This window comes from Coturnix japonica, chromosome 3 (assembly GCF_001577835.2).
Source record: "Coturnix japonica isolate 7356 chromosome 3, Coturnix japonica 2.1, whole genome shotgun sequence".
NCBI classification, from domain to species: domain Eukaryota; kingdom Metazoa; phylum Chordata; class Aves; order Galliformes; family Phasianidae; genus Coturnix; species Coturnix japonica.
In genome coordinates, this window is record NC_029518.1 from 26,805,603 (window position 1) to 26,830,122 (window position 24,520).

The 24,520-nt window shown below is 44.3% G+C and overlaps 1 long non-coding RNA gene across 2 annotated transcripts; it reads left to right on the forward strand.

Moving 5' to 3' along the window:
- The first annotated feature begins 3,115 nt into the window (after positions 1–3,115).
- LOC107311228 lies at positions 3,116–12,319 on the forward strand. Of its 2 annotated transcripts, none has more exons than XR_001553954.2 (3): positions 3,116–3,228; positions 11,288–11,404; positions 11,976–12,319. It is a non-coding gene; the product is annotated as an uncharacterized LOC107311228 (long non-coding RNA). The 2 variants fall into 2 exon arrangements; XR_001553955.2 differs by having other exon boundaries at positions 12,034–12,317.
- Positions 12,320–24,520: the final 12,201 nt, after the last annotated feature.

The following is a 24,520-nucleotide window of genomic DNA, read 5'->3' on the forward strand; positions in this document are numbered from 1 at the left end:
CCTCTGTTCTGCACTTACAGGACCTCCTTAGACAGAGGTGGCAGAGAGGAGCAGCAACAAGCTGGCTCTCATGGCATATGCTGTGCCCCATTTGTCTCCTATAATAGCTTTATTTTCTTCCTGAAACCTTCCTCATCCTCATCATTGTTACAGGTTTATGGACTGCTCCCTATTCTTTTTGCTTGGGGTTAAATCTATCTGTAAAACATTTTAGTAGTGGCATATAGGAGTTAAAGAAACCTTTTGAGGATTAGATGTGAGCAGTGTAGGCAGTAGACAGGCACCTTTAACACTGATAACAACTCATAACTCCCTGACACAACAAGGAGTCATGCTTCTTTTGTCTGTTTTGGAAATGAGAATGGTAAAGTGGTTGGAAAAGTGGCTGTGTATGTGAGGATGAAAGGGAGAAGGGGCAAGTGACAGGGAAAGACTGGTATAATTGCGGAGTAAAGAAATAATGGCAATAACCTTCCTTGTGATAACCTACTAATAGCTTGCATGTCAATCCCTTTCCCACCTTCAGCTCTGCTTTTGGATCAGTTTTACCACCTCCCTCCCCATCCCCTGGCAACTGCTTATTTACACAGGAACACCTCTGAGCAGACTAACCTTACTTGCTAGCCAATGTCCTGGTCCTGTCATCAAAGCTGCAGAATTTCTACCTGTTTTCACTTATGTTGCTGATTCTGCCTTGGTTGTTGGCCAGTCACACAAACTGTTTTGTAATCTGGTCAACTCTGTCCAGGCTGGTAGTGTTGCAGTCCTCACTTACCCATGGCCACTTCTAATGCCAAAGCTTGTATTTGAGCTCTGGTGTCCAGAACTGCAAGGTTAATCCTCTAAACCCTCCAGCACTCAGATCTCCTCTTGAGAAACACTTTTTCTGACCATTCTTCCAGTGTACTGTCACGGTGCTGTGAAGAATGGAGAAAGATGCCCTTTTAAGATAATGACATTAAACCTTAGGTCTAAATTCACTTTACATGACACAGATTTTGTTACTTTTCCAGCAGATTTTCTTATTGATTTCTCCTGAGCCTCTCAAGGCACGCTCACATCTTCAGGTTTCAAAAAGATTTCAGAACAGAGGAGTGGAAAGTTTTCTTGACCTTTTTGACCATCGCTCTCCTCTGGACATGCTCTCTCTAGGTAACAAGTAACTAGGAAAAACTCCTCTGGATAAAAGGTCACTTAAGTTGTGTACTCCTTTAGTGCCATTCATTGATTGTACTTTATTAGGAGACATTATCTGCTGGAACAGGAGTTTAGTATTTGGGTCACTGGCCTTTGTCACAAGTTGACAATCTCAATTTCCAAAACGAGGTGTCTTGGAGATAAAGTGGATGGATGATAATGTTACGATGCATCAATTATACAAACTTCTAAATGACCTCTTATTCTCAAAAGACAAACATTAATATTAACTACCTATCCATCCCATTTTTATTGGAATGGTTTTACAATTTTAATAGAGCATCAATTCCATGCAACTGTTCCTTGGATGGAGGCCAATAACAAACTAGGTGTGTGTATGCAAGAATATTAAAAATCCTAAACTCTGCCTGTCTCAAGACTGATATAGCACAGTATCTTTTCTCTGTCAAGAAACAAAAATTGGACCTTTCGGGAAGATCATATAATCAGTGTTAGCATCTAGCAATATTTCCCTTCAACTCCTTTGGTCTCCTGTGGCTCAACATTTCTAGTACAAGATGTGGTTTCCATATTTTAGGCTGACTACATTAAATGATGCTCTCATTTCAAAAAGAACTCTAAAACCTTTCATAAAAAACATATTGACTCTTATGACTTCCCTCCCTCAACTGTCTGGAGTGTCTTATTGAGTTCTGTGATAGAGAATGTTATTTATTTTCCAGAAGCAGGGAAGAGAAAACAGGGCTGGGAACTTAACCTGCTGTTGTGGGTGGTCTCGATGTTCATCTGTAGGTCATCTCTTTGACAAAGAAATTAAAAAGCAGTCCTGGAAATTAGCTGTTCACCTTTGCTGTTAAAAGAGTCGTGGTCATCTGTGCCACACAAAGAGATCTGGTAGAATCTTCAGAGGCCATGTACAAAGTAGAGCTAGGATTGACTTTTTCCATTTCCAAAGATGTTATAGGACAGAAACTCGAGGTCTGAAAGCTCTGAAGGGGATAAAAGCACAGAGTGCATAGAATCATAGGCTCTGAAAAGAAAAGCTCAACAAGTGCCCTTTTTAGGCATAACCTCTTTATTCTCTTGCTTTTGGGAATAGAGCGTGAGCATCAAATGGACTAAGAAGGTGACCCATCATCCTGCAAAGCTGAATATCTGTGCATGTCTGACCAGAAGCATTTTGAAAATGTGCATTTTTCCCTTTGAAATGTTGATACATCCCAGAGTACTGGGCCACGGGTCTGTTGCAGTACATCGGTTTCCATGTTTCTCTTCCTTCTCCTTGCCCTGCTTGAATCTTCTCAGACTAAAGCAAGCTGCCTTTAAAGTCTCTGCAGTTAGTAGTTCTTCACAACATCACAAATTTCACTCTAACGGAAGAGATGCAGGTTGCCTCTTCAAGCAGAATAAAGCTGTTGCATCCTTAATCTCACGTTGCACAGAAGCTCATACCAGAATAAAGACCAGTTTCTCTCTGTCCCTCCTTTTTTCAACTTGTAGCACAACGGGCCAACAGTGAGATTAGATCTCACAGAACTCTGAAAGCCACTGTTTCCCTGGAGAGGCCCCTTGGATTTACAATCTCCAGGATTCACACAGTGACTGTTTAATTTCTGAAGTGTTAACTGAAATTTACTACAAATGCAATTTTATGCCAACACATTTGTTGTTGTTACTAAGGCAGCTATTCCATAGTTACTATTTTTGTTCCCATGACGACTGCATTGCTACCAGAGCTTGAGATGATAAAATTGCTATGTTGACAGATTCTGATTGACTGTTGATACCAGTTGGCAGCAGAAAGAAAGCTTTTCTGTTAGGTTAATATGTATATTTTCAGGAAGAAAACAAAAAGGCACAAATTAGTTTTTGCTACAGTTGAATTTTACTAACAGCAGAAATGACTTCATAATTGAGGAACCAGAGGTTCTTGGAGAGGAAGGAAGGGGGTGTGGACAGTGAATTTCCAGGGGTCTCTACAACCTGTTGCCTGTTGTCCATTATAGAGAAGAGGTTATTTAGTCAAGGCATTGCCTTTCTAAAACAGCTGCCCTGGAACAGATGGTGGAGGTATGGATCCAGCTGAATTGTGAAGGAATTCACAGCACTTTGGAGGATGGCCTACTACCTACTTCCAGGGATTGTTCTGAATACTGGGGTTTTGTAAGCAAGGCAGCCAAAGGCAGAGGAATGGAGGAATATGAGTGTTGATTGGCAACCAGAGTATGAACTGGAGCAAGAGATCTTGAGTAGGAGGCTGAAGAAGTGCCATAGTAGGATAGGGTAGGGTAGTGGTGCCTGCCACATCTCCTTTTGTTCTTGGGCCTTGTCAGTGCTTTGTGCCAGATTAGTCCTTGCTTCATTGGTCTCTTGAATTGATGCAGATGCTGTACAAGTGAGTTGATGGAATCTTTTGTCTCTGGCAGTTGTGGTGAGGAAATCCTGGCAGTATTTTTGATGCACGCATTTGTTTTGGGAGCTCTGAGGTTTACAGTGGGGACCGCCATAGTTCTTTCTTAGTTGGAGATGGTCATACAGTGTAGTCATCTGTTTAGCATCATAAGGCACAATTTTTGTCACATCTTAGGAGTTGCGTGTGACTCAAAGGTCTTTTTCTGTAATACAGCGTGGATCAAGGGTTTTTCTCCTCTAGGCATGGTAATGGAAAAATACTTATTGTCAACATTACGCAAGCCAAATGGGGAGGAGAGAGTTGGGCTATGAACTTGATTAGAAGAAGATGAAGTGTGCTCTGTGAGATGTAGCTTATGTAGGGAAACACTTCCCCATTTTATGCTTAAAAATACCTGATAATCCCCAGAACCAGAACCAGGCACACAGAGAACCTGCCTCCAAGCTGTACTTACTGGGCTACTGAATAACTCATATACTCACAGCAACACCAGCTGTGGTGGCTGGAGAAAGGTCAGTGCCACCATTTTAACAGTGAAAAGCAGGAGGATGGAAAGAATGCAGAGGGAAAGAGGAAGAGAAAGAAAGGTGAAATAGGCAGTTGTCTATCTGAAGAACATCTCGGGTATAGTGCAGCTGAGGTTCTGGTTCTTGCCTGGCACTCCTGGGTGCTACCACATTGAAAAAAATAAAAAAATAAAAAAAAGAGAGAAAAAGAAGTCAGGAAATAAGTAGTCTTACTGTAGCTGTTCCTCACATTTCTCAGGCATGGTTACTGCTGGCCTGTCACTTGGTTACTCAGAGCATTTGCCTGCTTTTGATCAGAGTATCTAGCAGCATCTCTCCAAGTTTGGAAACAACCATAAGCCAACCTACATAATAGGTTGTTGTTGGGCTTCCTTTTTTAACTTAAAAAGGAGAGTTTTGATTATTGGTGTTTTTGTTTTGTTTTTTTTGTAAATTCTACAGTACTTTACTGCCTGCCACTTCTAATCTCCTCGTAACCTCCCTGCAATCTCCTTGGCAGTGACTGTAATTTACTGTGAATTAACCCAGTCACCAGGGAGCTCCTAATGGCCATTCTACAGGTTCGCAGATTATCTTAAGCAACTGATATTTAGTGCAGAAAGAAGGAAAACTTCTGAAAGATTTAGTAAATGTCATGAAACGTCTATTACAGAGCTTGGGGCTCTTTCTTTTTTTTCCATGGCACTGCTTGGCTTTCCCAGCTTCCAGTAGAAGCCAGCCTAGTCACCTATTACATCTTTGTAGAGAAAGGAGAGAAGACAAAGGGAAGCAAACAGGCCAGAGTGGAGGGAGATGCCAATTCCTCTCTTGCAGAGTGTAGCAGCACAAGAAGAGGTGTATGCTGCCTGCTGAGGCTCCCCCTGCAAGAATATGTTTTGTTGTTCTTTATCTTGCTCATGTTACTTAACAGCGGGGCTGGTTTGTACAAGCCCAGATTAGAGCAGATAAGAAAATGAAGCTCTGAATTATTCAGCAGGGGAGGAAGTGGCTGGGGTTTCTGAATAAAGCTACTGCCTCCAATGGAGCTGCCGGTCCCTTGGGTTTTATATCTGAATCTATTTGCTCTGTCTAAGCTTGTTTTCTGGTCATGGAAGAATTAAGATGAGAAGATTTTTTTAATTTATTTTTTATTCACAAAGAGGCCCCTTCCACAGCAGCAGCAAAAATATGGGGTGAAAAAGGACCTCATGAGATCTGCTGGTCTACATTCCTACTGCAACAGAGGTAGCAGTTCTCTCCAGGCAGACACGTGCCCAATGCATTTAAGCCCATCCACAGCACAAACACCCCTAGCCAAGTAAGCTGTACCCCTGTGTCCCTTCAGGGCATCCCTTCTGATGTTCCTGGCCCTGAACCCTTTGCCAAAGCTTCCTTAAGTCCTTTTCTGATGGACCTTCTGATCTCTGTGGCTGTTTTGGGACCTGCTGTGGTTCAGAGAGAACACCTGTTGTTCATCTCTCCTTCCAGATAGCTTGAAGATTGCTTGTTTGGTCCATCTCAGCATTGGGTTTCACAAGATAGCAGGAAACAGAGGAGTGTGACCCAATTTACCTGAAAAAGAGTTCTTACACTTCTTTGTATGTCTCTGCAGGTGCTTCAGAAAGAGAAAGCAAAGTGAAATAGGCCGTGGGTTTCTCATCTTTGCTTTGTTGCCATTTGCTCCCTGCCCAGCCAGTGTGGGATAATCACTGTAATGGTGCCAAACCAGAGTGCTCTCCGCAGTAGCCTGTTCCCAGCACTGCTGCTACTGCTCTACAAGTCAGCACAACTTTTTCCATCTCCATGCTAGTTAGGCAACACAGTGACTGTAGGTGTCTTGACTGTTTGTTCCTAGTACTGGGAACGTCATCCACAAGACACATATTGCCATGGCAGACAAAGCTTTCAACTGCTGTTTCCATGGCTGTTTTGCATGCAGCTCTTTGGATTGCTTGGATTCCTTTTACTTATAACTGCACCCATTGAAGGATTAGCAGAAATCTGGAGACACCAAGACCTGCTGCTACTGTGCTTACTGACAGAGCGTAATCATGCAATAGTTTTCCTTTGCTTAGAAAACAGATTTTAATTCCTGCCCTCACACCATATCTTGAGGCCCACTCAGTTGTCTTGTTACCACTGTTCACAGGGCTGTGCTTTGTGTTATGAAGATCAAGCTGAGCTTCTCCAGACGTTTCTGAAAGGGTTATTTTTAACCTGTGTCTTTCTGTTTGCTGCTGCACATGCTGTATCGTGTAGCTGCCCCTACAGCTACAAGGCAGCTGGTTTTGTTCTCGTTCGGATGAAGGGGGCTCAGTGCTTTATTAAAGTAGGCAGCTTCTTCGTGTGCTCAATGCTGGGCAGGCACAAATGCTGAGCCAGGGGAGGATCCTGACCAGTCCTACCTTCCAGACCCAGCGTCCTGTCTGACACTGCTGGGATTGGCTCCTGCAGGAGCATCTATCTGTCCATTCTCAAGGCAGCAAACCCTGTGCCCAAGTTTGTCAAGGTCTCTTTAGGATCAGAATTGTTTACAGCATCTGAAACTTTTTATTACATAGAGAGCCCCCAGCAAAGCCTGATATTCCTCACACTTCTTCCAGTTCAAAGTTTACTGTGTAGACTCCAAACTCCTATGTGAGGAAACTGTGCTCTCAGCACCATCATCCATCTCCTTTTTGACATTGGTAGTCAGGCCAGGACTTAATGGCTTGAAACACAACTCCTGCTCTCCAGCATCAGCTCTTCATGGCCTGTTAGAGCCCTCAATCCACGCATTGGAAAAGCATTGGCTTTCACTGCTTTTTTTTTTTCTCTTTTTTTTTCTTCCTCATCAGACACAAATTAATGACCTTCAAATGGTACTCTGATACTGCCTCGAGCCCTCTGCTCTGCCAGCCTGCTTTTCTCTCAGGTACAAAGCACATCTGATACGAACATTTACAAGGTTCCAGGGGGGTATTGTGTTTTCCAGAAGCTAAGCTCTTGAGCTCTCTGGCTGCATTACCACATTGATTAATAGTACAACTTGTGGTGTCTCAGTCCTTGCAAATAGGAGCTTGAGCCTCCGCCATTTAACAGGGGCGTGGGATATGTGAAAAGCTGAAATGTCAGCACATCGCAGCAGCCATTAATCATAAAGCTGCTTTAAAAAAGTAGGGAAACAAGAAAAAGGGATTATCGAGAATATCAAAGAACCAATTTAATTGTGGCAAATACGTGTGTGGTGGCTGCTTTTTGACTTTGCCACGTCTCAATTAGACAGGGTTGGAGTTCTCTTTGTTTCTGCTTTTGAGAAGCCTAAAACTGCAGGTTTGATCAATGGCGAGGGACGGAGAGGAAATGAGCAGAAGACGAAAGGGCTGAGTTTCCCTAGAAGCTGTCATGGTAATTTATGGCCATGGCTGATAAAACTTTTAACTAGTCAAATATGAGCTAGGAAACAGTGAGAACAAAGCAAGCCTTGGAGGAATGTTCCCATCCAGAGAAATCCTCTGGGAAGAACAACCTGACATGAGCAGCTCTGTGCCTGGGAGCTCAGAAAGAGTTCCTCCTGACTATTGTTCATCTCTTTGCGTGGCTGTGGACAGGCCTTGCTCTGGAAGAGATGAGTGCTGCGATTTATTTTTGTCTCATCTACTGCAGCTGGCAACAGCAGCCTCCCTGCTTGGGGTATGTAGGCTATGGCTGCTGTAGGGAGATCCGACCAATCTCAGCAGGAGGAAGGTAGAGGAGGAGGCCAAGGACATGGCATAATTCAGAGCTCTGCTTCTGGCCTGTCCTACAAAGGAATCAATAGCAATCTCTGTTAGAATTCCACTATGGGAAACTTAGCTGCTGTAGGTAACAGCACTGGCATTTTGGCATGTTTGCAATTGCAGGAGACAGTTCTCTCTGCCCTTCGAATTCACACTAAACAAAATAGTCAGCAAGATCTGGAGAAATTGCACAGTTAGTAATTTTTTTAACCCCTGGCAAATGCCATAGCCTTTCTCTGTACAACAAAGGGTACCAACATCCTACACTAATCCTAACCCATGTGCTTCATGTAGCTCTTATTACATTTTCTGTCTGGAAATTGTGCTGTTCTTGAATAGCTGCAAAATTACATCTTTGAAGGACAATGTGTGATGGTGAGAAGCAATGGCTGTTTGCAGAATGGGATGACCACAAACAGAATCCAGGAAGCTGCTTTCAATAACTGGTGCCTGAAGCCAGTGGTCAGCTAGTTTTGAAGCAGGAATTCAGGAGAGGAGAGAGTTCTTATGGTCCCTTGCCACTGGCATTCATGTGAATCTTTCTTTCAGTTCAAATGTTGTATTTCTTAGTCATGCTAACTGTGGTGAGAGGGTACCACTGCAAAGGAGAAACCAGAGTGTTTGTAGGCTGCAATATCTTCAATGTAGTGAACTCTTCAGACAAAGCCTCCTTTTTGCCTGGAGGCTCCTTCTTGTAGACCTTGTGTACTTTCACCATTGCTGGGATGGGAAACTCCCTTATTTCCTCCTTCTTTCAGCAACCCAGAAATCCTTACCTAACTTTCTGCTAGTGCTCCATTGCAGATGCGGTTTTGTTAAAGCTGATTCTCCTTTGCCCAAAGGAGACCAGGGAGGTTGTCCTGTCTTCAGTCCTTCAGCCTCTCGAGCATCTCTGTAGGGTTCTTAGGACATGCCAGAATTCTGTCACTGGTCTGGTCCAGGCCCCAGAGTTTCACACAGCACAAAATGGAAAGTGTCTCTTGAGCTCAGTGCTGGTCCATGGGATGGGGCACTGCTGTTCTTCTTTCTGTGTACCAATTCCTTTGGAGGTTAAATGCATTGAGAGTTTTGGGAACCCTTATGGATCTTAGTCATAAAAACAAGATTCTTCCCAGCTGTGCCAGTCTGTCCATGAGAGGTGAGAGAAGCAGCAGACACCCTGAAAGAAAAGGATGGGGTATTTGTTGGGTTTTTGTGGGTTTTGGTTTTTGTTTTTTGCTTGTTTGTTTGAGTCTGACATTTGTTATTGAAACCTGTTGCTGAGCAGTTTAGTCTCTCTGACTATTGGCAACTGTGCTACCTCCCCACTCAAGCCTGGTGGTTGCAAATGTCACTCCACACCCCCAGGAGTGGCAGAGGCAGTCAGAGAGGAGTTCTATCCATAGTGGTGGATACTCTCATGTAACTTGGTTATACACCAAAACCACAGTCATCTTCCCACGTTTTGCAGGGGGGTGATCAGGCTTGCTTCATGAAGCATTTGTTGGGAGTTAGAAAAAGTACAGCTACACTACTGCTCACAGTCCTGTTCATCTTCCAGCACATTCACTTTTCAGCTGGAAGAACACTGGCATCCGCCTCAAATTATCCAACAGTTGAGCTGCTGTTTGATCCAACACTGTTAATACATAAATCCTAGCATAACTGGCAGCTACAGATGAGTGAACCAAGAAATTGCTTGATATATTTGCTTACACTGCATATGAAACTGCTTATCATGTACAAGGAGGATAACTCTAAATTATCAGTAATCCACTGGATCTCTGCAGCATTTGAAACAAATTTGAGAAGATTTGCCCAGACGTGAGGTTACCCATGTATTGATTTATACACATACACATATATGGTGTGATTGAAGGCATTGCCTGCATGGTGCTTGTTTCTAGGCCCATGCCAATCCACTTCTACCTGGTCTCTTTAAAACATTGAAATCCCTCCCTTCCCTGGTGCCTTTCTCAAAGCCCTTGAGGGGTCAGCACCAATCTGTGCCATGGAGGAACATTTTGGACTTGATTTTCATTTACACTGCTACAACAAATTTTACAGTGCTTTGGTAGTGGAAAGAAGCCATGAGATGAATATAGATCACTCAAATTTAAAGCTCCTTTATATTATATAAGGGAACACCATGAAAATGGAAATCATGTCCCCTATTTTAAAGGCTCTCAGCAGGTGTCTATAAAACAGGAAAGTTTGTTTTACTGTCTGGGCTATGGGGAATTACACATTTTTTCTGGGCTAGTTGATGTTGTGTTCCTGTCTGTTGCACTGTTGGCTGAGTGAAGAAGTACAGTGCCCCCAGAGAGGCATCTGAGTAGTAAATTGCAGGGCAAGCCTGGATGCTACCTATGAGCAGCTGCCTGTAAGAGAACATTGCTGGGCTCAGTCATGATAGGAAAGGTAATCATAGCAGCCACATACAAGGCCTCTGTATGGCCGGTCCCCACAGGCAACGAGGGCTAGACCAAGCTAAGAGCTGATTCTCTGTTACAATTCATCATCCCTTGGGTTTTCTGATCCCCTACCCCTTCCCCACTGACAACCATGAAGCATGTGATGCCAGAGGCCGAGGCCACATGGAGATGGAGCATCTCCATCAAGCACCCCTGTGACCAGCAGCAATCCCTGGTGACTGACGTGCTTGCTGATGCTCGGTGGTGTGGTGGCTGTGCAGTCAGCCCTGCTCTGCAGGATGGCCTCCTTCCACTCTGCCTGCTGAAACAGGATTTCTGTTGTCCCTGCTTGTTCAGTGGCCTTTGCTGACTACCTTGTGGATTTTATCATCTCAAGCACTGAAGCGAACCTGCCTGGCTCAGCCTGCAGGAGAGCTGCACGGCAGCAGTGTCATGTGAGTGCTTTGTTGCTCACTGCAGGAGCCTGAATATCACCTAAGAGTACTGCTCCCCTCATGGGGGGACTGAGATTCATTCTGCTCTTCATCTCTCAGACATGGTTCCAGTAGCTCCAGCCTTCAGGGTGTGATTTGTGTAAACTGGGAGAACTGGTAGGGGCAAAAGGTCTCTTTACCTCCATCAGTGCTGTTCCCATAGGCTGCTGTGAGTCTGCATATATGGGAATATATGCAGAGACATAGCAGTTTATGCAGACCCATGCACAGAATGAGCTGAAAGAGGATGTGACAAACAAACAGAGATACAGAAAGATAGGAAACTGCTAACCTGAACAAAGCCAATAATCTCTTTCCTAAAGATTTCCTAAAGATGCTACTGTGATCATGAATGATGAGTGGGGAGAGATCATTTAAGCCATTCAGTGACATTGCTGTGTCTTCACTTTGGGGAAGAAAAAAGTGAGCTTTCCAGTACAGAGAGCTCCTTGAAATCCCTCTAGCATGTGGGAAGGTGGTAAAGCAATACAAAGAACAGCTGGAAATGTGATGAACAAATATGCAGTAATTTGGTAAAAGCTTTTACCTTCAATTCTGTTCTCAGTTTTGGAGATCTGTCCAGGAGAGGCGCAAGAGAAGTAAAAGTGGCTCAGGAGCTGGTAACCAGATAGAAAAGACTTCAGAAGGGTGTGGAAAATATTGAATGTCTTTATCAAACAAGGTAGGTAAATAATGGGACAAGGTTGTCAAGTGTAAGACAACAGATGGGTTGGAGAAGTTATACTGGATCCTCCTAATTACTTTCTTTCATGGAGATGAGACATTAAATTGAAAAACTGCACATAAGAAGCTAGGAAATTGTTTTTATGCAATACATACTTACAGGTCTGTGGGACTCCTTGCTGTCAGAAATTAGCCAGAATGGAGCCAGAATACAAAAATAGGCATGAATATGGATAATGGAAATTCCCTCACATTTATATGATGAACTATAAATCCCCATGCTTCCAGGAAGAAGCCAGGATCTATGAGATGAGTAGTGAAGAAAATTTCCCCAAGAGACACATGCTTTTATAAATGTACACTGCAGAGATTTTCCCCTTGTCCTCTGGAATTCTCAGTAAGGGTGTCACCATAGGACCAGTTCTGGGTCCTGCTCAGCCCCGTGTTTCAAGCCAGTAGCCTAAAGTGTGAGTCCGCATAGCTTGCTCTTTAACACCAGGCAGTCTCTTTTCTCCATGGTGACTGTCATGTCAAGTGTCTGTCAAGTGTTTTTCCTTGGTCTGTTACAGTGACAGATGAGGAGAACAGTGGCTTCTCATTCTTTCCTTTGGATTTTCTCCTTTCCAGAGGGACAGAGGACTCTGCACGCACTGTGCAAGCAGAACAAGGAGAAGCAGTTGTCTGCTGGTCATGATGACAAACAACCACAGGTACAAACACTTCAGTACCTCCACACTCATCTCTCTACTATTAAGGTAATTACTCCTCACCCATGGCATGACTGGTGGGCAGCACAAAGCAGGGTTTGGCCTGAAGTAGTGTACATTTTATTCCTCTGGTTTTGAGTTTTGCATAGCTCTCACCAGGGTCACCTTAGGGGAGTGCAGTGCCCTTTCTGTTATGCTGAAGCTGTCAAGAAAGCACTCAAGCAGTTTAGTCAAGTTTATTGGAAAATCAGCGGAGGAGATCAGCTTGTGGGTCTTCTTGAAAGATGGATAAGACTCATTCTTCTTCTCCCTCTTCTACTGCTAGAAACTGGCAGAACTGGGGGCTAAGGTAATAGTCCATTTCACAAGCCTGTCCTCGCCTCCTTCTCTTGGGCTTCCCATCTGTGGAGCAGAAATATTTACTGACCAGCGAGTGCAATTCCTAAGCAAAAAAAATGCTATTGCGCAGTAGCGTGAGCAGGCAGGTGGCAGCTGCCCAGTAAACTCACAGAGACCATTTGAAATAGCCCAGCCGTGCCACCTGGACCATCTGCAGGCTGAAGCCCACTCAGCACTCACATGGCTGCTAGGCGAGCCAATAGCAATTGCTGGCTAGACCAGGATCACTGTTTTTCATGATGCCTTCCAGACCTCCATGGCTCCTCTGGGAAAGAGCAGCACTGCTTAGTGCCCCGTGGAGCCACAGCTGTGTGCTTTGGGGATGCACAGCCATCCCCCAGTCAGGACAGCTGGCCACTTCCAGGTCCAGAGTCCTCTAATTCAGCCCTGAGCAATGCACAGCTGTTATTATGGCATCACCTGCACGGCATCCGCTCCATGGCTCATTAGCAGGTTGGATATATTAGTAACTGTCAAGCAATTGGAGAGCTACCTTGTTGGGTGAATGGATGAAAACACATTAACTCCCACAAAAGGGGGAGAGGCGGTGATTAGCTTGTGAGATGACAATATGAAATGTCAGAGGCACAGACAGTAAGCACAACTGTTCATTATTATATTAACAGCTTTAATTTTCTGCCTTTAAACACCAGTTTCCTGTCAGCTCAATTAGATTGTGTGCGTATGTTTAATTTAGATCAATATACTACTGCGTCTGGAGTTTTTCTCACACATCCTCTGCAAGGCGAGAAGCAGAGCAGCCTGTAGTAGCATCTCCTTTTATTGCCCTTGAGAGGAAAGGCAGTTCGTGGACGGGGCATTTAGGTGATGTATATCCTCATGTTTGGGGGCTGCAGCCTGCAGTGATTTGAGAGATTCCCACAGAGGTGGAAAGCGGGGTTGGGAAAGAGGCAAAAGCACAGGAAGATCCTGAAGAAGCAGCCAGAAGTAAATTGCAAATTGCATTATTTTCAGCAACAGGTATTGCAGACCACAGAAACTATAGGGGGGAAGAGTGGGAAAGAAACAGTCTTGTGCCAGGAGTGACTAAAGGCCAATTCTGATGATGGCAACACACTGCTCTAAGCCTGAGGATGCTCAGATGATGATGATGCTGCCAGTGAAAGGAAGGTCAGGATTTGGGCTGGATGCTCAGTGCCAGCAAGCAGCTCATTTAGGAAATGGAATTTCCTTGATTTCTTCTGTACAGATAAATAAGAGTATAACTGAACCCTGCTGGGCTAGATGGATGGAAGCCCAAGAAAGCACAGGGCTTCTCATGCCAATTTCATCCTGAATTTGACTAGTATCGAGAGAATGTCACTTTGCCTGGTTCCACATCCCTGCATCTCTCTCATACTCATCCTTCCTGCTCTGCAGGCACAAGAGTGCCCCTTCTGGAGTGGGAGGATATGCAGTTTTCACTGCTGTTTGAACCCTGGTGCGCACTCATGACAGGGAGACACCAAAACAAAGAATCCTGTGCACCTACCCTCTCTTTCAGCTTTGTCCCTATTGCTGGGTTCCCTAGTTGCTCTGTACTAGTTAGCTAGTTGCTCTGTACTTTATTTATGGTATTTTTTTCCTACTGGAATCAATAGGCTAATACGCTCAGTAGAGTGACTCAAGAACCAGTATTTTAGTAGCTAGTCACATTCTTTGGCATTATTACTCCTTACAGCTCTGATCTCTGCAAGATTTTCCCTCATCCTCCTGATACTCTGGGTCATCAGGTTCTCTCTGCGAGCTCAGGTGTTTTACACTGGCTCCTCACCAACGTTAGACCCCACACCTGGAAGCTTCACTGCTCTATTCTCATCTCCAGGGCAGGGAGGTGGCTCTCTGCCATAGGGACAATCCAACCTCTGTGGAGAGAGGGGTAAAGGTCTGATAATGGGTTTCTTCCCCTCCTTTGTAATCCTATTAGAAGAGGCTACTAAAAATAAGAGATTATGTTCTACCACCTATGAATCTCCAGCAAACCCAATGTGTGTCTAAACAAGGGGTTTCAGACAAGGAGGGGAGGAATGGGGTGGCCTATTAACCTTGCCAGGTATCATGCCTGGCACACAGCACATACAAGGGGACATCAGAAATTCTTTGCCTGCCATGGAGGTGAGCAGAAATAAAAGTGCTGGGAAGGACACTTGCACAGCATCCTCAGGCAAGTGCGTTAAGGAATGTAAGCAGCACCCCCAGTGCTTGAGGCTGGGTATCAACACCTGAATTTTGAGACAAATGTGAAAGCCTGGGATCTCTAGAAGTTTAATGGTCATTGTGCATTACGGAGTACAGGAACTGTCATGTTAGATTAAACGAGTGGTCTTTTTAGCTCAATGTTGTGTTCCTGGCAGTGGCCAGCAGCACAGATTCAGTCTGTAGAAACAACTGAAACAAAGTGCTCTACCACAATCCATAGCCAGGCAATGATCTGATGGTCAGTATTCTGATGTAATACATCATGTAAAAAGCCCTTCCCTACTCCCATCTCCAGGATCTCTTTCTCCATTACTCTGAGATATCACCAGCCATGGAGAAATATCAGTGCCTGAAGGCTTCATCAGAAGGAAGACCCAAGTGGTTGGTAGCACCTTCTGCACAGGGAGCAGTGTTTAGTGCCAGCTTTTGGGAACTTGACTCTTGATGGAATCAGGTTCCTTACCGCTTAGGGAAATCTAGATGCTGGGTTTAATATCCCATTTCTATTTCCCATGGTATACGTGCTCAGAGGTAAAAAAACTTCCCTGGATCATAGGCATCTCTCCTGACTTGCTCTGGAGTCCTATTTGGGCAGTTATTCCTACAGCGATCTACTCCTTCAAAGTTAACAAAGTACCAGTGCCTGCTCATGTGTTAAGTTTCCATCCAGAGCATGACCCTTTCTGCTTTCTGGGTTGGTGTATAACATTACAAATGAAATCTCCAATGGGTAAAGAATGAACAATCACTTTCTTAATTTTTTTTTAAGGGCACTTTAGGGCTTTTATCAGGAAAGCATTGTGTCCATTAAGAAACAAATTAAGTCATTCTGCAGGCAAGCTAAGTGCTGTTCCCATGCCAGAATTAATACTGCCTCTTTCCACCGGGGATGTTTAAGGGTCCCTCCCCCATGCCCTGGGATTAGAGCTACTTTTAGTTCATAGAGGGAGGATTAATCAGTAGAGCGCCTTTGCAGAGCTCCTGAAATAGAAATCACAAATCAGGGAGCCTGGGAAGGAGCCTGGGAAGTGACAAATATGAAATGATGTTGCACTTTGTTTGGCATCTGTGCAGGGAAGGTGGCTGTGGTGGCTCAGAGGTGCAGCTCGTTGCTGCAGAAGGAGACCTGGAGTCTTGGAGGTGGAAGAGAAGGACAGAGAGGGTGGAGGGATGGCTGTCAACTTCAGCATCAAAACAAGGAGTTATGAGACTTGAAGAGGCTGTGTGCAGGACTAAACAGTCAAATGCAGTAGCTGAACCCCTTGCGTTTTCCTCTACTGTCAGGAGCAGAGATTCTGATCCTAATGCGAGACCAGAAGCTGGAACTTCCAGTTTTGGGGGCTTTGTCCTTGCAGTGTCACAAACCAAACTTTTCTAGAAATCATAGGATGGCTGAAAGGGACCTTAAAAGATCATCAAGCTCCAACACCCCAGTCTGCTCCTCAAATCCATAGATGCTGATTCTCAGTCCATTCCACTACATGTAACTTACACTAGAGTGTAAGATATTCTGTCTTGTTAGTATTGCCTGCCTACATTTGGATCCATTTAACTTTGTCAGAAGGATCTCAGTATTTAATCCCCTGTCCATCCTCTGGCGATATTGCAGCTGTCCAGATGGTAATACAGGTGTGCAGAGTTGGAAGAATTAATGTAGTTCATTTTCATGTAAGCGGTGCCATTAGGAGTCCCTTTATATCAGTTAAAGTGTGACTGTGGAGGAGAAGGGAATACTACTTTAATTACATTGGCTTTGAAGCTAATATAGTTAAGTCAATATGAAAAATTATGCGTAGACTATCCCTAGAGGTATAAATTGAAACAATTCCTATTGAAGAAAAAGTCCAATAGAGTAAACAATTGACAAAATAGTTTGAAAAGGGATAAACCTTCTCCCATTTTCTCACTCAGAACATTTTGTCCAGCTAAGACTGCTGTGTATGGCTAAAGAGTGGGGCTGAAAGTCTCAGCTGAGCTGGAAAGAAGACAGCCTGACAGAGCCTATCTGGGAACTTTATTTTAGTTCCCCTGAGGTATTACTTAGAGCAGGATGAAGAGGCAGCCTGACCCCTAATAGAAAAGAGGCACTGCTGCTTTTCAAAGATGCCCGAGGTTCTGGATTCAGGATACTGTCAAGAAGATCACTCTGTCTCTGCTCGTGATCCTTACCTGACCATGTGTGCAGCCCCAGCATTTGTACTGTGTGGAGTTTGCTTTTGGGTTTCCCCACAAACATATAAACTTAATGCAGAAAGATCTAACTATATGTATATATTTCATTCTTGTTATTTTCAATGGAAAGTATGGGGAAAAAAAAAATCTGTAGGAACTTCTCTCAGTTTCTAATAATCTCAATTACTTGTGTCATCAAATGCATTAATTTAAAAGCAACCCCTCCAAAAAGTAAGCCCAAGTAAATGGATTCGAAGAACCTTAATTTACCACTAAGGAGGGGGATCTCTCTCTCTGTTGTCTCTGGTTTCTTCTCCTTCACTTTCCTATGTGTTGCTGAGGCATTTTCTCACCTTTTGAGCACCCTTTTCCCAGGCTGAGGTGTGGGCTTGGGTGGCCTCACTTGGCTGTCTGAAGCCAGAGAGTATTTTTGAAATACCTGCCTTCCCCATGGATGATCAATGCAGGGAATAAAACCGCCTTCAGGCATATATGCTGATGACCAGATGCAGCACCACCCTGGGTCAAGTGCAGGAGGGAGCAGATGCTCTCCTAACACTTCACTCTAAGGAAACTGCAGATAGCCTGGTGTACTTTGTGAGCTTCATGACCCACATCACTGCAACTGAACAGGTCAGCATGGAAAGCCATAGCGTGGAGAAATGCAATATTCCCTGTCACCTCCCCTCACCTGCAAACTCCAGTGGAATTTTATCTAGCAAAATCTTCAGCTATGCATCTCTCTCCTACACCTCAACAAATTTACAGAAGGCACAAAGTCACAGGCACATGTGATCCCAGAAATATTCTCTCTTGCACAAAATATGTTGCGCAAATATACAAGCTTCATTATTTTCTTTGCACTCTTAGGCAGCTGAGTTTTTTTCTGCTGCGCATATTCAGGCCGGTGCCCTGTGCACGTTACTCCAGGGAGACCTGTGTGCATTGTATCCTAGAGCTGCCCTGCTTTTGACCATTATCTCCTTGCTGCAAGGAATGTTATTCTGCCAGCAGAGCACCAGAAAATGCTTCCCTCATCTCTGAAGCAGTCAGATAGGAGGACAGAAGGGGAAAGCTCTCTTTCCAGCCCTTGTGTGATGTTATTAATCAAGGAGCTGGTCCCTTTCCACCAAATCTGCACAACCATTCTCTTACGCTTCTTTTCATTGTTAGACAGCTGTCATCTAACTCAGACCCCAAGTATCCATCTCATTTCTGAGGTGACATTCTTGAAATACTGTGTCATTGAGCCCTGAGCACTAGGGAAAATGACCTTGCACCACAAGTCAGATGCCAAGCTCCACTGCTCCAGCAAGCCAACACAGCATTATTTGACCTTTGATGATGTGGTGCCCCTCTTCTGTGCATCTGGAAATGTTGAGGAAGGGATGAAAAGGCAAAGGTGGGGGGTGGGGATTGGAGGGAGAGGCAAGGAGCTTCACTGTAGTTCAGCTCAGAGTGATCTGATTCATCCTTGTGGATCTGCTCTTCTTTAGGAGCCCTGGAGAGTGGCTTTCACTGCATCTCACATTTATTCACTGGCAGAGCCTACCCTTAATAAATGGAAGAACAGCAAATCTTTTTCTTTTTTCTTTTTTTTTTCTTTTATTTTCCTGTCTAGCAGAAAGCAAAAAGAACAACAACAACAAAAAAAAAAAACAAAAAAAAACCAACCAAATCAAACTGATATGATGTTTTCTTCTTAAGACTGTGGTGTATGGGAAGGCCCGCTGTGGGAATCTAACAAAAATTTCTAAGTGGGAGTCTGAGCATACAGACAGGAGGAAAAGCTGGTAGTTTGTATGGTAAGAAGGTTTGGAGAGGGGAAAGGAGGTGACTGTAGTTGCACAGTGTTTTGTACAGTTGATAATAGAATCATAGAATGTCTTCATTTAGAAGGGACCCATAAAGGTCATTAAGTCCAACTCCTGGATTATGATTATGAGCAGACATCATCAGGATCCCCAGCTGAGCCTCACTCGCTGCCTTTGTCACTGTGTGCAAGGAAGGAAGGGACTGCATAGAAAGGAGAAAGCAGCACCTTCCCAGTTTGCAGCCCCATCTGAGAGTGAGGGCAGTTGTGACCCAGTGGCTGGCACAGTCATGGATAAATGGTTGCAGAGCATATTGCTGCCATACTTCAGTGACCAAGCTAAGAGCTGTCCAGCTCTCTGCAGAGTGCTCTCCAAACCTTTTCAAGGTACTACAGACTCTTAACCAGCTTGACCACTGTGAATGGTGAGTTGCAGGTGAGGGCTTGGAAACATTTCCTGTTTCTGACTCTGCTTTCTGACAAGTTCATGTCTCTCCTTTTCTTCCTCCAACTCTTGCTGTATTACTTTTCACAGTGCTGTAGGGAGCTGCTATTGGTGAAGAGCTTTTGAAAGTTGCTGGGTGTTGCAGTTCCCACGTAGCAGGGCAGAGAGGATGATGATGATGGCTTGGCAGTTGGGCTTGATGATCTTAGTGGTCTTTTCCAATCTTTATGATTCTATGATCCTAGTAGAGCAGGGAAACAGCATCTAACAAGATGCTCCTCACACTCAGCGGTGATGCATACCTGGGAGTGCTAGGCATGTTTATTACCTGCTGCGTGCACAGTCTGGTTGATTTGTGCCACAGCAATCAGTGGAGTCAGGCCCAAGAGCATGGAAACTGTGATGTGTGGATGCATGCCCAGCTGCTGGGATTCGAGGTGCCTTGTCCTCTGCAACTTTAAGCAGAGAGTTCAAAAGCAGAGATATGTGAGACACTAAAGCAGTCATCCTCCAGAGCAATTGACTTCAACTTGGCTACCCTGCAGGCAGTTAAGGAGCCTCATATTGAAAAGGGCCAGGACAAAGAACCTGGACTGGCTTGACCCCCTGATAGAGTGCACTGGTTGTAGTAAAAGGACTATTTTAATTTTTATAATACTATAAATATACATGATGCTATGCTATTTAAAATGTGGCGGAAGTTTTACAGAGTTGAAGCAAAGGTTTCCAGACATAACGAGTGCAGTAAGAATTGTGCACAATGGCTTCCCACTAGGGAACCATACACAACAGACACTGGCATCAGGAGCCAGCTATACTGGTGTGGAGCAGTGGGTTCAGAGGCTGAACTTAAGAAAATACCAGTGATTTTAAGGAAGCTTTTGCCCAAAGACCAGCTGTGCTTTGAATTACAGTGGGAAAAAATGCAACATAGCAGCTGCAGGTTTGGGAAAACAGTGTAGGCTTCAGCAGGATTTGTAGGCTCAAACCCCAACCTGCTGCTAGTGATGGCCCCACTGGAGGTCTGAGTAGCCCAGACACCCAGAGCAGGTCTCCCCCACCTCACAGGATCTTTGCTAAGTAAATGGACCTCACTGGCCCATTTTGCTGCTATACTGCTTGTTTCCACTTCAAGATCGCTGATGACTATATTAAATAATATGATCTCCCGGTACTATATCTTGTTGTAACTCACTAACGGTGCTTTACTGTAATGAAAATAGGTCATTTGTTCCTCTCCGTTTTCTTTTGCTCTAATTTATGATGTTGCTTTGCCTCTGGCTACTTAGTTTATGCATTTCTGTCTTCAGGCAGACTTTGTCAAAAGTTGTGTAGGAATCCAGTAACCTATAGCAACCAATTCTCTACTGCCTCTTTATCCAAAGAAGTCCAATAGACCAATGAAATGTGACTTTGCTGTGTTGAAAAATTGCCTGTTACATTATCTCAATCAGTGATGCTGTAATTATGCTTTAAATTTTCATTAGAAAACTTGGTTATATGTATTGATTTGCATTTCCTGGGGTGACTAACCCTAGCGCCTCTGAAAACGATTCACTTGGTATTTGCTATCTTGCAGATGTCTAATTTTATCAAGAGATTATGTATTTTCCATCAAAATTTCTTTCTTAAGTGTCTTCAGAATTTTTTAACCCAGGCCATTGGAGACTGGTGATTTACAACACTTTAATGTAATCTATTTATCCTAGCATGTTTTCTTTGATACACCAGTTTCTGACCCTGTTGTATCTTGATCTGCAGGTGTTATCCTCACCTACAGTTAGCGTTGTCCAGCATTTCCAATCATAAGCTCTTGATTTTAGTTATGTAAGACTTTTCCTGGGCATAATGTTTTTGTGATTGATCGGTCTTTCTTATGGGAGTATGTGCATTTGTGTCTGTTTCAACCAAAATGATGTGGTGGTTTTCAAAAATGAAGCCAGAAAGAAAAAAAGAAAAGCACCTTTGTCTATGTTAAAAATGAAGGTGACCTTTAACTACAAACACCGTGTACCTTAAGTGCTGTGGAAATAGGACTTGAAATTGAGCACTTGAGTAGTTTCTGAGTTAGGAATACATCATATGTCTCCTCATGAGCCTGGCATGAAACTGTCCTCCAAAAATAGCAATTTGCACATGCCTATTAGGAATCACTTTGATTGTAAAAGTGGTGTCCCCACAATAGTCTGCCTGTTCTGGGCATGTTTGATGCCCTCAGCTGGGCAGAATTTCCTGTACAAGGAAGACTGCAGGCTGTAGCTGTGTGGAACAGCTTTTCACTGGTGCTGGGGGAGCAGATTTGCGTAGAAGCCTAACGGGGATTGAAGCTTTACCTGGGACCCGTTAAGAACAAGAGAGAGAAGGAAATGGAGTGGGTTGTGGAGAAGAGTGAAAGAATGAAGTCTGGGATACAGCGGGCAAGGACTCTTGGCTTGGAAAATGGCTTGAGTGAGAGAAGGGATGTGAGAATGAGACATGGACTGTGGAGATAAAGGAGCAGCATCTTGGTGATGGTGTGATCTCCCTCTCCTGGCCACCGCTGTGACATTCATCTTGCATAGCTTCATATTCTCTGTTTCCATTTACAGTCAGTGGCAGTCATGGGGAACAATTCAGCTGACCTATATTAAGTGTCTGTTTAGTATGAATCATGCCCCAGGATTGCTGATTTCTCTGCCTTGACTACAAAAGCTCATCAGATGATGAGCTCAGATGGATACCTCTGTAGGATCAGATGGGGCACTGCCTCACAGCCTGCAGGAGGGATGTCAGCTGACAAATCCCCTGGGTGTTTTCTGCCTTCAGAGGCTGATAAGAACTGGGCATCTGTCTGCATCACAGAGTCCCAGTGCCATGATAACATGCAAACCCCCTGAAGGACATCCTTCCATGTCACATTCATAACCCCCAGTCACTGGACCTATTGCTGATTCCTCAGTCCTTCCCTCCATCTCTTCCTCTGGGCTTGATCATGGCTGGCTGGGTCCTCAGTCCTGACATTAGGTGCACAGTGGGATGTTATGGGGACATCGACACCTTGGGTGTGTGTCAAGGACTGTGGAATTAGTGGGGTGACTGGAAGAGAGGAGACAAGATGGATGTAGAGAAGCTGAGACTAACAGGACAGAGTTCTTGGAGATACTGATAGGAAGTGGAAACACGACTCAGGGGTGACTGTGAGGAAAGGAGCCAGCAGGAGACAGTGAGCATGTCTGGGAGGACAGGCACCAGCAAAAGGAGTAGAGGGGCAGAGGAGGCAAGAATTCCAACCAGACAGGCAGCAGAACAAGCACCGTGGAGAGCAGAAATACATACTATATATTAAATTAGTGCTGCCTACCTTGTGCAATGAATAAAGCAGGGCCCTGCAGGGGAAACACTGCAGCCACATAGTTAATGCATATGGGAGCAAATAAATGGTTGCCTGAAGATGCCTGTGGTTTCCTAATTTTTCAGTACTTGACTTTGCACTGTCATTTTAATAAGTTTTGTTATATGTCAGATGTACATACCGTGCTATAATGTTCCTGAGATGAGTGATGTGCATCCTCATTTTCACCCTGTTGCATCTCACATTGTTCCTGCATTTAGTGCTTGGTCCAAAAAGCAACATATCCCTCCAGCCCTTTGCTTCTGCCCTACCAGGAGGTGTAAGCCTAAAGGAAAATCTGAACTGCTGACCATTCTGCCTAGGGGTAAAGGCATTGCCCACTGAACTGCACTGTCACCTAATGCCTTAGCCTGAATGTAAATGTTCACGTGGTTTACAGAGCACGCGGTGGAGCAATAGAACACAAGCAGTGAAATCAAAGGCATGTCTGCACTCTGTATTACTGGTCATGTTTAATGCAGTGCATATAAAATGCCTTTAGAATACATTAGAGTGTTTTTGATGGTAAATTTAACTGCCAAAATGTTGCCTGCCTCACTGGGATCTCTTCTCAACTTCACATCCAAGTACTCTGTGTCTCTCCTCGCCACCAGCCCAGAGAAAGCAAAGCCTGATGAGTTTGGATTCATTCCTGGACTGTTCAATATCACCCAGGAGATGAAGCTGATGCCTGAGCAGGAAACATCACCAGGTCAGTGCCCAAGGACCAATGCTGACCTACTATTTTCTTCTTCTGGCACACCTCTCTGAGTCACACAGTGCAGACGTCTTGGTTCATCTGGTGATTGGAGAGCAAGCTGCCCTGACACCTAGCAGGGCTGGCCAGAAATAGAGGAGGGAGGCTGTCAATACCTGCTCTTCTGTTATGCACACAGGAAGCATGCAATGAGTGTTTTAGATACATGTAACTGTTGCCCAGGGTCGACCATTTTAAGGAAAGCACCGAGGCCGAACTGATACAGCCTGCCCACAAGATGTCACAGACCAATAAAATCATTGCACAGTAATTCACTTAAGAAAACAAAGCAAAAAACTGTGAAAGCAATATTCCTAAAAACAAGGGGAAAACAACAACAACAACAACAACAAAACCTCTTGTGGTCCTTGCAACACAAGGTACTCTGCTGGTGCATGAAATTTAGAAAGTAAACTTGACTAGAAACTGGAGTGAAAGCCATGCATCTGTTTTCATTGTCCATCAGAGAGAAATGTCAAGGAACAAGCAAACAGCAGAAAGTGGAAAGCAAGTAAGATTCTCAACATCCTCACAAGAATAAGCAGTTGAGGTATCCTCTATAAACTAAACTATGCAATGCCAGCATCCATTCAAGCTAATTACTGCTGACCACTAGACTATGGTCTTGTGCCATCAGCTGTGTGATTAACCAAAAGTCCCAACAGATAAACAAGTGGCACCCATAAAATCATGGGAGAAAAAACATAAATGTGGAAGCAATGGGATTTGGTAGTGCTTGAACATTCACAGAGAAAAGTGATGACATCTGCACATACTAGGTTTGCAGAATCAGGCTCTTAGGGATCCCAGAGACAGAACTCTTCTGAGCAAACAAGCTCTCTGAGCTACATTTTACTAGCAAGTGCCCCAGGAATTGCAAATAAAAGCTTTTCTACCTTGTGTAAAACAGACCTGTGAGTGGCAGAAAGGATGGTGAAATTACACAGAAGCAGTGTGAAGCAGTGGAACAGGCTGCCCTGAAAAGTTGTGGATGCATGGTCCCTGGAGGTGTTCAAGGCCAGGAGTAACAGGGTTTTGGGCAACCTGATCTCCTGGTCTATGTCAGGAAGATTTGAACTAGATGATTGTTATAGTCCCTTCTAACTGTTCTCTGATTCTGTGACTATGAATTAGGTTCCCACTAAGAGTTGAAGAGAGTCGTGCTGTAGCTGGGCTGGGTACCAGGTCTGGTAACTGGGTCTGCTGGTTGGAGAACCACAGTAATGAGCTGGGCCTACCATGACAGGGGTAT